Source organism: Triticum urartu, chromosome 3, assembly GCF_003073215.2.
Source record: "Triticum urartu cultivar G1812 chromosome 3, Tu2.1, whole genome shotgun sequence".
Taxonomy (NCBI): domain Eukaryota; kingdom Viridiplantae; phylum Streptophyta; class Magnoliopsida; order Poales; family Poaceae; genus Triticum; species Triticum urartu.
The window spans coordinates 604,087,110-604,095,009 of NC_053024.1; positions in this window are offsets into that span (position 1 = coordinate 604,087,110).

Genomic DNA, 7,900 nt, shown 5'->3' on the forward strand with positions numbered 1-7,900 from the left:
GTGATCATGCCGAGGTTCGCCAGCCGGCCACTCCTCCAGCCGGCACTGCTGTCTCCACCAACCTACCCGACTCGCCAGTCGCTCCCTTGGCCTAGTCTGCCGTCCTTGTTTTTTCCTGCTTGTTGCCTTTTGAACAACTTTATTAAACTTGCGCAGTTCCACCCACTGGGGGTGTATTCGAACTATGTTGAATGCTGGCCTTTTTAAGGTCTTTTATGTAAATATTATTGTGTGTTTGGTTTCCATTCATGTATGCTTTTTATCCTTAGGCTGTTTCCTTTGCCACCTTCCCCTTCTGGGAAGGCAAGTACTCGAGCTGTCTTAGATTGGAGCGAGGTGAATGGAAGCCGGCCGGCCCGCTACTCTGGTAGCCGGTCGGCGGTGGGAGAAAAACCGGCTTTTGTTATATTAGTCCGTTAGTCCCTAGCCGTTTTTCGTGTGGGCACCCGTTCCTGCCTTTAACTCTTGCCAGCCGGTAAGCCGGTTCTTCGAACTGCGACTTTTGGCAAGAGAAGGCTTAGGAGCCGGCACACTACTTGTCTGACTGCGGGTAGGACTTCTAATATAGCTCCAGGCGGCCAGTCCCCAGGCCGACTAGTCGAACCCGGTGCCGGACGGAAAAAGTGAATGCAATGACAAGGCCATAAGCATGATACTTTTCATTCATAGATAAAAGATGGCAGTCCCCGAGCTCTCCTCGGGGGGCCTATTGTCTCGTACTTAGTACAAAATTTAGCATGATACATACCACATTTCAACTATAAAACCTTCGGAGGAGGTTGGCGTTCCATGGTCGTTCCGACTCGTTGCCGGAGTCGTCTCTCTTTCGTGCCTTCGGCTGCTGCGCGTCGATCAGGTAGTAGGAGTCGTTGCCTAAGGCTCTGCTGATGACGAAGGGGCCCTCCCAAGGGGCCGAGAGCTTGTGCTAGCCGGCTGTTCGCTAGATCAGCCGGAGCACAAGATCGCCCTCTTGGAAGGATCTTGGCTTGACCTTCCGACTGTGGTAGCGGTGCAGGCCCTGCTGATAGATAGCGGACCGGCTGAGGGCTAACAGCCGGCCTTCTTCCAGCAGGTCGACGCCGTCTTCTCGTGCTTCCTTGGCCTCGGCTTCCATGTAGATGGTCACCCGAGGCGAGTTGAACTCGATGTCAGTTGGGATGACTGCCTCGGCACTATATACAAGGAAGAAAGGAGTGAAGCCGGTTGACTTGTTTGGTGTAGTGCGCAGACTCCAGAGGACAGCCGGCAGCTCATCGAGCCAACAGCCGGCTGAACGCTCCAGTGGTACGATCAGTCAGGGCTTGATGCCGGAAAGGATGAGGCCGTTGGCTCGCTCGACCTGGCCGTTTGCTGCGGGTGGGCAACGGATGCTAGGTCCAACCGGATGCCTTGCGTCGCGCAGAAACGTGCCAAGGCTCCCTTGGCGAAATTCGTGCCATTGTCGGTGATGATGCTGTGTGGTACGCCGTACCAAGTTCTTATATCTGCGATAAATGTCACGGCAGTCGGCCCATTCAGCTTCTTGATCGGCTTTGCCTCAATCCATTTGGTGAATTTGTCCACGGTGACAAGCAGATGTGTCATGCCGCCGCACGCCGTTTTGAATGGGCCCACCATGTCCAGTCCCCAAACGACGAAGGGCCAAGTGAGGGGAATGGTCTTGAGTGCTGAAGCTGCCATGTGTTGCTTGGAGCTGAAGAGTTGGCACCCTTGCAATGTTTAACTAACTCCTTGGCGTCATCCAAAGCAGTCGGCCAAAAGAAACCATGGCGGAAGGCTTTGGCGACGAGTGATCTTGAGGCCGCATGGTGGCCGCATTCTCCTTGGTGGATGTCTCTGAGGATTGCAATGCCCTTCTCTTGCCCGATGCATCGCTGGAGGACCCTAGTGACACTGCGCTTGACGAGTTCTCTGTTAACGATTGTGTATGCTCCGGCTCGGCGTTGGACTTGTCTTGCCTCTACTTCGTCAGCCGGCAGATCTTGGTTTATTAGGAAGTTGAGGATGGATTGAGCCCATGATGGAGCTGCGACCTCTTCTATTGCCAAAACGGCTACTGCGACCAGGGCGGGCGGGCTGGGCGGTGAAATGCTTGAGTCGGCCGCCGCCTACTGTGTTGGTGTAGTCTCCGGGCCGACTACCGCAGTCCCCGAGCCGGGTGTGGCAGTCCCCAGTTCGGGCGTAACTACGGAAGTCCTCGAGCCGCCTGCTGATGCCCCCTGGCCGACTATCAAAGTCCCCGGGTCGCCTGCTTGGTTCTTCAAGCCGGACCTGGCCGCGTCGGGGTCAGGCGGCACGAAGATGTAATCGGACTCTGGAGACGGCTTGATAGACGGCTTGAGGAGGCGTTGTAGAGAGACACCGGTTGGTATTGCTTGCCGAGTGGAGCCTATTCGAGCCAGGGCATCAGCTGGCTCGTTGTCGGCTCGTGGTACATGGAGGAACTCGCATCCTTCAAAATACCCACTGATCTGCTGAACGAGGAAGCGGTAGCTTTCCATATTTGCGTCCTTGGCATCCCAGTCGCCGGATGATTGCTGGACCAGCAAGTCCGAGTCGCCATAACATAGGATCCGGCGAATGCCGAGTTCTTTGGCAAGCCGGAGCCCGTGTATGAGCGCCTCATACTCGGCCACGTTGTTGGAGGCGGCAAAGTGAATTTGCAGCGTGTATCTGAACTTGTCCCCTTTGGGAGAGGTGAGGATGATGCCGGCTCCCAAGCCGGTGCGCATCTTGGACCCATCGAAATGCATGCGCCAATGAGTGGAGTCGGGAGCCGGCGGTAGGTACTGGGTCTCGGCCCAGTCGACGAGGAAGTCGGCCAATGCTTGGGACTTGATGGCGGTGCGAGGCTGGTAGAAGATCGTGTAGGGGGCCAGCTCGATGGCCCATTTCGCCACACGGCCGGATGCATCCCGGCTGCCTATGATCTCGGCGAGCGGGGCGGTGCATACAACAGTGATGGGATGCTCTTGGAAGTAGGGCTTCAGCTTCTTGGCGGCAAAGTAAACGCCGTAGCACATCTTCTGGTAGTGCGGGTAGTTCTGCTTCGAGGTAGATAGCACCTCGCTCAAATAGTACACTAGCCTCTGGACCGGCTGGGCTCGGCCTTCTTCTGGGCGCTGGACTACGATGACGGTGCTGACCACCCGGCTGGTTGCGGCGATGTAGAGGAGCATGGGCTCTTTCTCAGTCGACGCCGCAAGGACAGGCGACGTGGCCAGCATCTTCTTCAGCTCGTGAAAAGCTTGGTCGGCTTGGTCATTCCACTCGAAGTGGTTGCTCTTCTTCATGAGGCGGTAGAGGGGAAGAGCTTTCTCTCCGAGCCGGCTGATGAAGCGGTTCAGGGAGGCCAAGCATCCGGTAAACTTCTGGACGTCTCGAAGTTTGGTGGGAATCGCCATTCTCTCAATGGCCTTGATCTTTACTGGGTTGCATTCGATGCCGCGTTCGGAGATCAGGAAGCCTAGGAGCTGGCCGGCTGGCACTCCGAACACGCATTTCTCGGGGTTAAGCTTGATTTGGAACCGGCGTAGGTTCTCAAATGTTTCCTTGAGGTCTTCCAGCAAGGTGCCAAGCTTCTCCGTCTTCACCACAATGTCGTCTACATAGACGTGGGCATTTCTGCCGAGTTACTTGAGGAGGCACTTCTGCATGCAACGCTGAAAAGTGGCACCGGCATTTCTCAAGCCGAATGTCATAGTCAGGTAGTAGAAGGGTCCGAATGGCGTGATGAAGGCGGTCTTCAGGCGGTCTGCCGGATCTAACTTTATCTGGTGATACCCTGAGTAAGCATCCAAGAAACTCAACAGCTCGCATCCGGCCGTGGAGTCTATCACTTGGTCAATCCTTGGCAGGGCAAAGGGATCTTTGGGGCAGGCCTTGTTGAGGCTCGTGTAGTCTATACACATGCGCCACTTGTTGTTCTTCTTTAGCATGAGGACCGGGTTAGCGAGCCACTCTGGAAAGAAAACTTCCATAATAAAGCCGGCTGCCAGAAGCCGGGCTATCTCCTCTCCCACAATCCTGTGTTTCTCCTCCGACAGTCGGCGGAGGGGTTGTTTGACCGGCTTTGCGTCTTATCGGACGTGTAGTTTGTGCTCGGCGAATTCCTTCGGAACACCCGGCATGTCCTTGGGGGACCATGCAAAGATGTCCCGATTCTCACAGAGGAAATCGGCGAGCTCGCCTTCCTATTTGCTGTTTAGGTTTGCCTCGATGACGGCAAACCTCTCTGGGTGCTCGGGGTCAAGAGGTATCTTCTTCGTCTCCTTGGCCGGCTGGAAAAATCCTTGAGCATCATGATCCTTGGGATCGGGGGACAAGGCCGACTGCTTGCCGGCCATGGCCACGACTCGGTCCATCATCTTCTTTTCTTCGGCAATCACAAGGGACTCGGCCAGCCGGCTGCTGGCTGCTGCGCACTCAGAGGACTTCTTGTAATCGCCGGCTACGGTGATGACGCCTTTGGTGCTCGGTATCTTCATCTTGAGGTATGCATAGTGGGGAACTGCCATGAACCTGGCCAAGGCAGGTCGGCCAAGCAATGCATGGTAGGGGCTCTCCAGGTCCACCACTTCAAACCAGATCGCCTCTCGGCGGAAATGCTCCTTGTCCCTAAAAAGTACATCAATCTTGATCTTGCCAATGGGGGCGCAGGACAAGCCGGGTACGATGCCATGGAACACAGTCCGAGTAGGCATGAGTTGCTTCATCTTGACATTCAGCTTCTCCATGGTGTCACGGTACAGGATGTTGATGCTGCTCCCGCCGTCTATCAGCACGCGGGAGAAACGGGCAGCGCGTCTATCCGTTGCAAGTGTGGCATCCAAAACCAACGCATAAGAGCCGGGAGACGGCATCACCTCTGGGTGGTCGGTCCGGCTCCAGCTGATAGGTTTTTCTGACCAGTGCATGTGCTCGGCGGGGTTGGCAGCAACCATGCTGACTTCTTGGTGCTCTCGGCGTTTGCTGCGCCGGTCTTCGGGCTGGCTCGTAAAGATGACATAGGCGGCATGCTCATCGGGGAACTCATCGTGCACAGCTCCGACTGTGGGCCGAGCGGCCGGCGGCTGCGGAGCCGGAGGCGGCGGACCGGCAGGCGGAGGCAGTGCGAGCCCTTCGCCTTTGGAGATTCGGGTGAGCCAGTGGCACTTCCGGGTCGTGTGGTTGGACGGCTTCGCGCCGCTGTGGAACTTGTACGGGGCGTCGAGAGTCTGTTCGTAGGAGAAGGCCGACTGCCAAGCCGGCTTGCCACCCCTCTGCTTCTTGGGTGCGGGCCACGCTTCGGGCTGCTCGTCTTCGACTGTGGCCACCTGCCGACTGGTGGAGGGCGGCACGGGGCCCTTGCGCTTGTGGTCGTTCTGGTGTGGGCGTCGGCTGGAGTCCCTAGCCGGCGTCTTGGGCGCCGGGTTGAGTACCTTTCCGGACGCGTCTACCTGGAGTTCGGTCTTCATCGAGGAGTCGGCGGTGGCGTACTTGTCCGCTATGACCAGAAGCTCGTCGAGGGTAGTCGGCTCGTCGCAGAGGAGCTTGTGCTTGAGGAGGGTGCCTTCTCGGCACCCGGCAGTGAAGTATTCTATGGCTTGCACCTCGTGCACCCCTTTGCAAGAGTTGCGGAGCTCGGCCCAACGCGTGAGGTAGTCGCGAGTGGACTCGGCGGGGCCTTGTACGCACAAGGAGAGCTGTCTGGGCTTGGGAGCCCGCTTGTAGGTGCTGGTGAAGTTGTGGACGAAGGCTTCTGTGAAGTCTAGCCAGCTGTTGATGCTGTATGGCTTCAGGCTGTTGAGCCAGGTCCGCGCCGTGCCCTGCAGCATGAGGGGCACGTACTTCACGGCAACATGCCTGTTGCCGTTGGCTATGCTAACCGCCGTGGAGTAGTTGATCAACCAATCTTCCGGCTTCACGGAGCCGTTGTACTTGGGCATGTCTCTTGGGAGCGAGAACCCTTTGGGGAAGGGCTCGTCGCGGATGCGGGGGCCGAAGCAAGGCGGGCCGACATCGTCTTCTTCTTCTAGCGCCAGGGATCGCACCAGGCGGTCGATCCGATGGCGGGCGTCTTTCTCGCCAACTCCTTCGCGGCGACCTAGCCGGCCGCTGAGAGTCGGATGAGCAATAGGCGGCGGGGTGGGATATCTCTCTCCACGGGGCCGGGGCGGAGGCGGGTTGCCCCGCCACTCCACGGCCCGGGGGTGGCCTTCTGCGTCTCGCTCGATGGAGATTCGGGTTCGGCTTCGGCTGGCAGCCGGCTCTTTCTCACGCCGCGCGCGGGTTTTGCCCGTAGTCGGCGTCCGGGACGTCGCGCCGTGATCTCGGCGAGGGGAAGGGCTTTTCGCGCGGGCGTCGGCTTCGTGCCGCCGCGCGGCCGCATCAATCAGCTGCTGGATGCGTCGGGTCATGTGGGGGAGTTCTTCGCCCCCCAGCCCATCCAGCTCGTCTACGGCCGCCTGGGCGGCGCGCAGGTTCTCGAGCGGAGTGGTGTAGACTGGGCGGTTGACTCCTAGCGTATCGGCGACGACAGCGCCGCGCTGTCTGACAACGCCGGCCTGGCTGGGCCCGCCTGGGGGCGGCGTGCCAAAGGCGGCGCGGTCGGCCTCGCGTCGGTGGGCCTCAGTGAGGCGTCTCATGGAAACCAACTTCCGGCCTCCGCGAGGAGGGAAAGGCGGCGAGCTTCCAGTGCTTCAGCGTCGGCATCGGCTGGGAGGGGGATGGACAAGTCATGGACCACCGCGTGCGGGGCGCCATGGGCGCTTTCGTCGGAAGCGCCGCCGTGGCCGATGACCATCCCCTCGGTGCTGACAGCGTCGTAACCATCGGCCCGGGGAAGCGGGTCGTTGTAGATCGTGACGTCGGTGGGGAAAGTGTCGAGTGAGGCCGTGTCGGAGTCGACAGGCATCGGATTGGTGGAGCCAACCGACTCCAAGTCCATGGCAGGCTCGCCGGAGACGTGGAGCTGGCCGAGGAGGTTGACGAGGTGGTCGGTGCCCGCGTCGGAGGCGAGCTCGTCGGAGATGAGGGTCTTGTCAAGGAGATCGGCGAGGCTGCTCGCCGCACAGATGTTGGTGACGCCTTGTAGCGCGTCGTGGCAAGCGCCATCGGGCGTGCCGGGCTGGCTACGCTCGCGGGGGAGGAAGAGGGTTCCCGTCCAGAACAGGTCTCCGGACGATGGTGCACCTGGCCCCATGGTGGGCGCCAAATGTCGGGTGGTAGGTGTGACATATGCCAACGGGTGGCTTATCATTGTGGGAGCCAATAAGACGTCGCCGGTGCCTGGAAACGGGATGAGGCGAAGACATGCATGCCGGCGGATCTTACCCAGCTTCGGGGCTCTCCGTGGAGATAACACCCCTACTGCTGCTCTGCGGGGTCTCCGCATGATCACTAGATGAATAAGTAGCTACACAATGCTCCTTGAGCTGTTTGGCAAGAGGAGGAAGAAGGGCAAGGCTTGCTCTCTTCACCTCCCTACGTGGTGTCTAAAACTAGTAGGGATCGATCTCCCTTTGCATGGATGCCCCGGGGGGATTATATAGGCCTACCCCCCGGGGGTACAATGGTAATCCGGCTGGGCGCGGGGCCCAGCCGTCTGTGTCTATGCTCTCCGGCTTCTGCGCCGGCTGCTGGGGCCCGCCGGCTTGTGGGTCCCGCTGGCTGCCGACTCCTTGGTCGACAGGCAGGCCCCACTGTCCAGGGCCTTGTCGGCGGCTGGTTACTGTTGCTTAATCTTGGTGACAAGGGCTTCGCCGAGGTGGGCATGGCTACAGTGCCGCCGCCCGACGGGCGATCGCTGTAGCCTCACCGCGTCTTGTCTCCTTAATGGGGCGTCTTCTTCGAGGGAGGTGGCAAGCCGGCTGTGGGGAGCCGGCTCTATCTTTGGCCGACTGGGGGAGGCCTGGCCGCC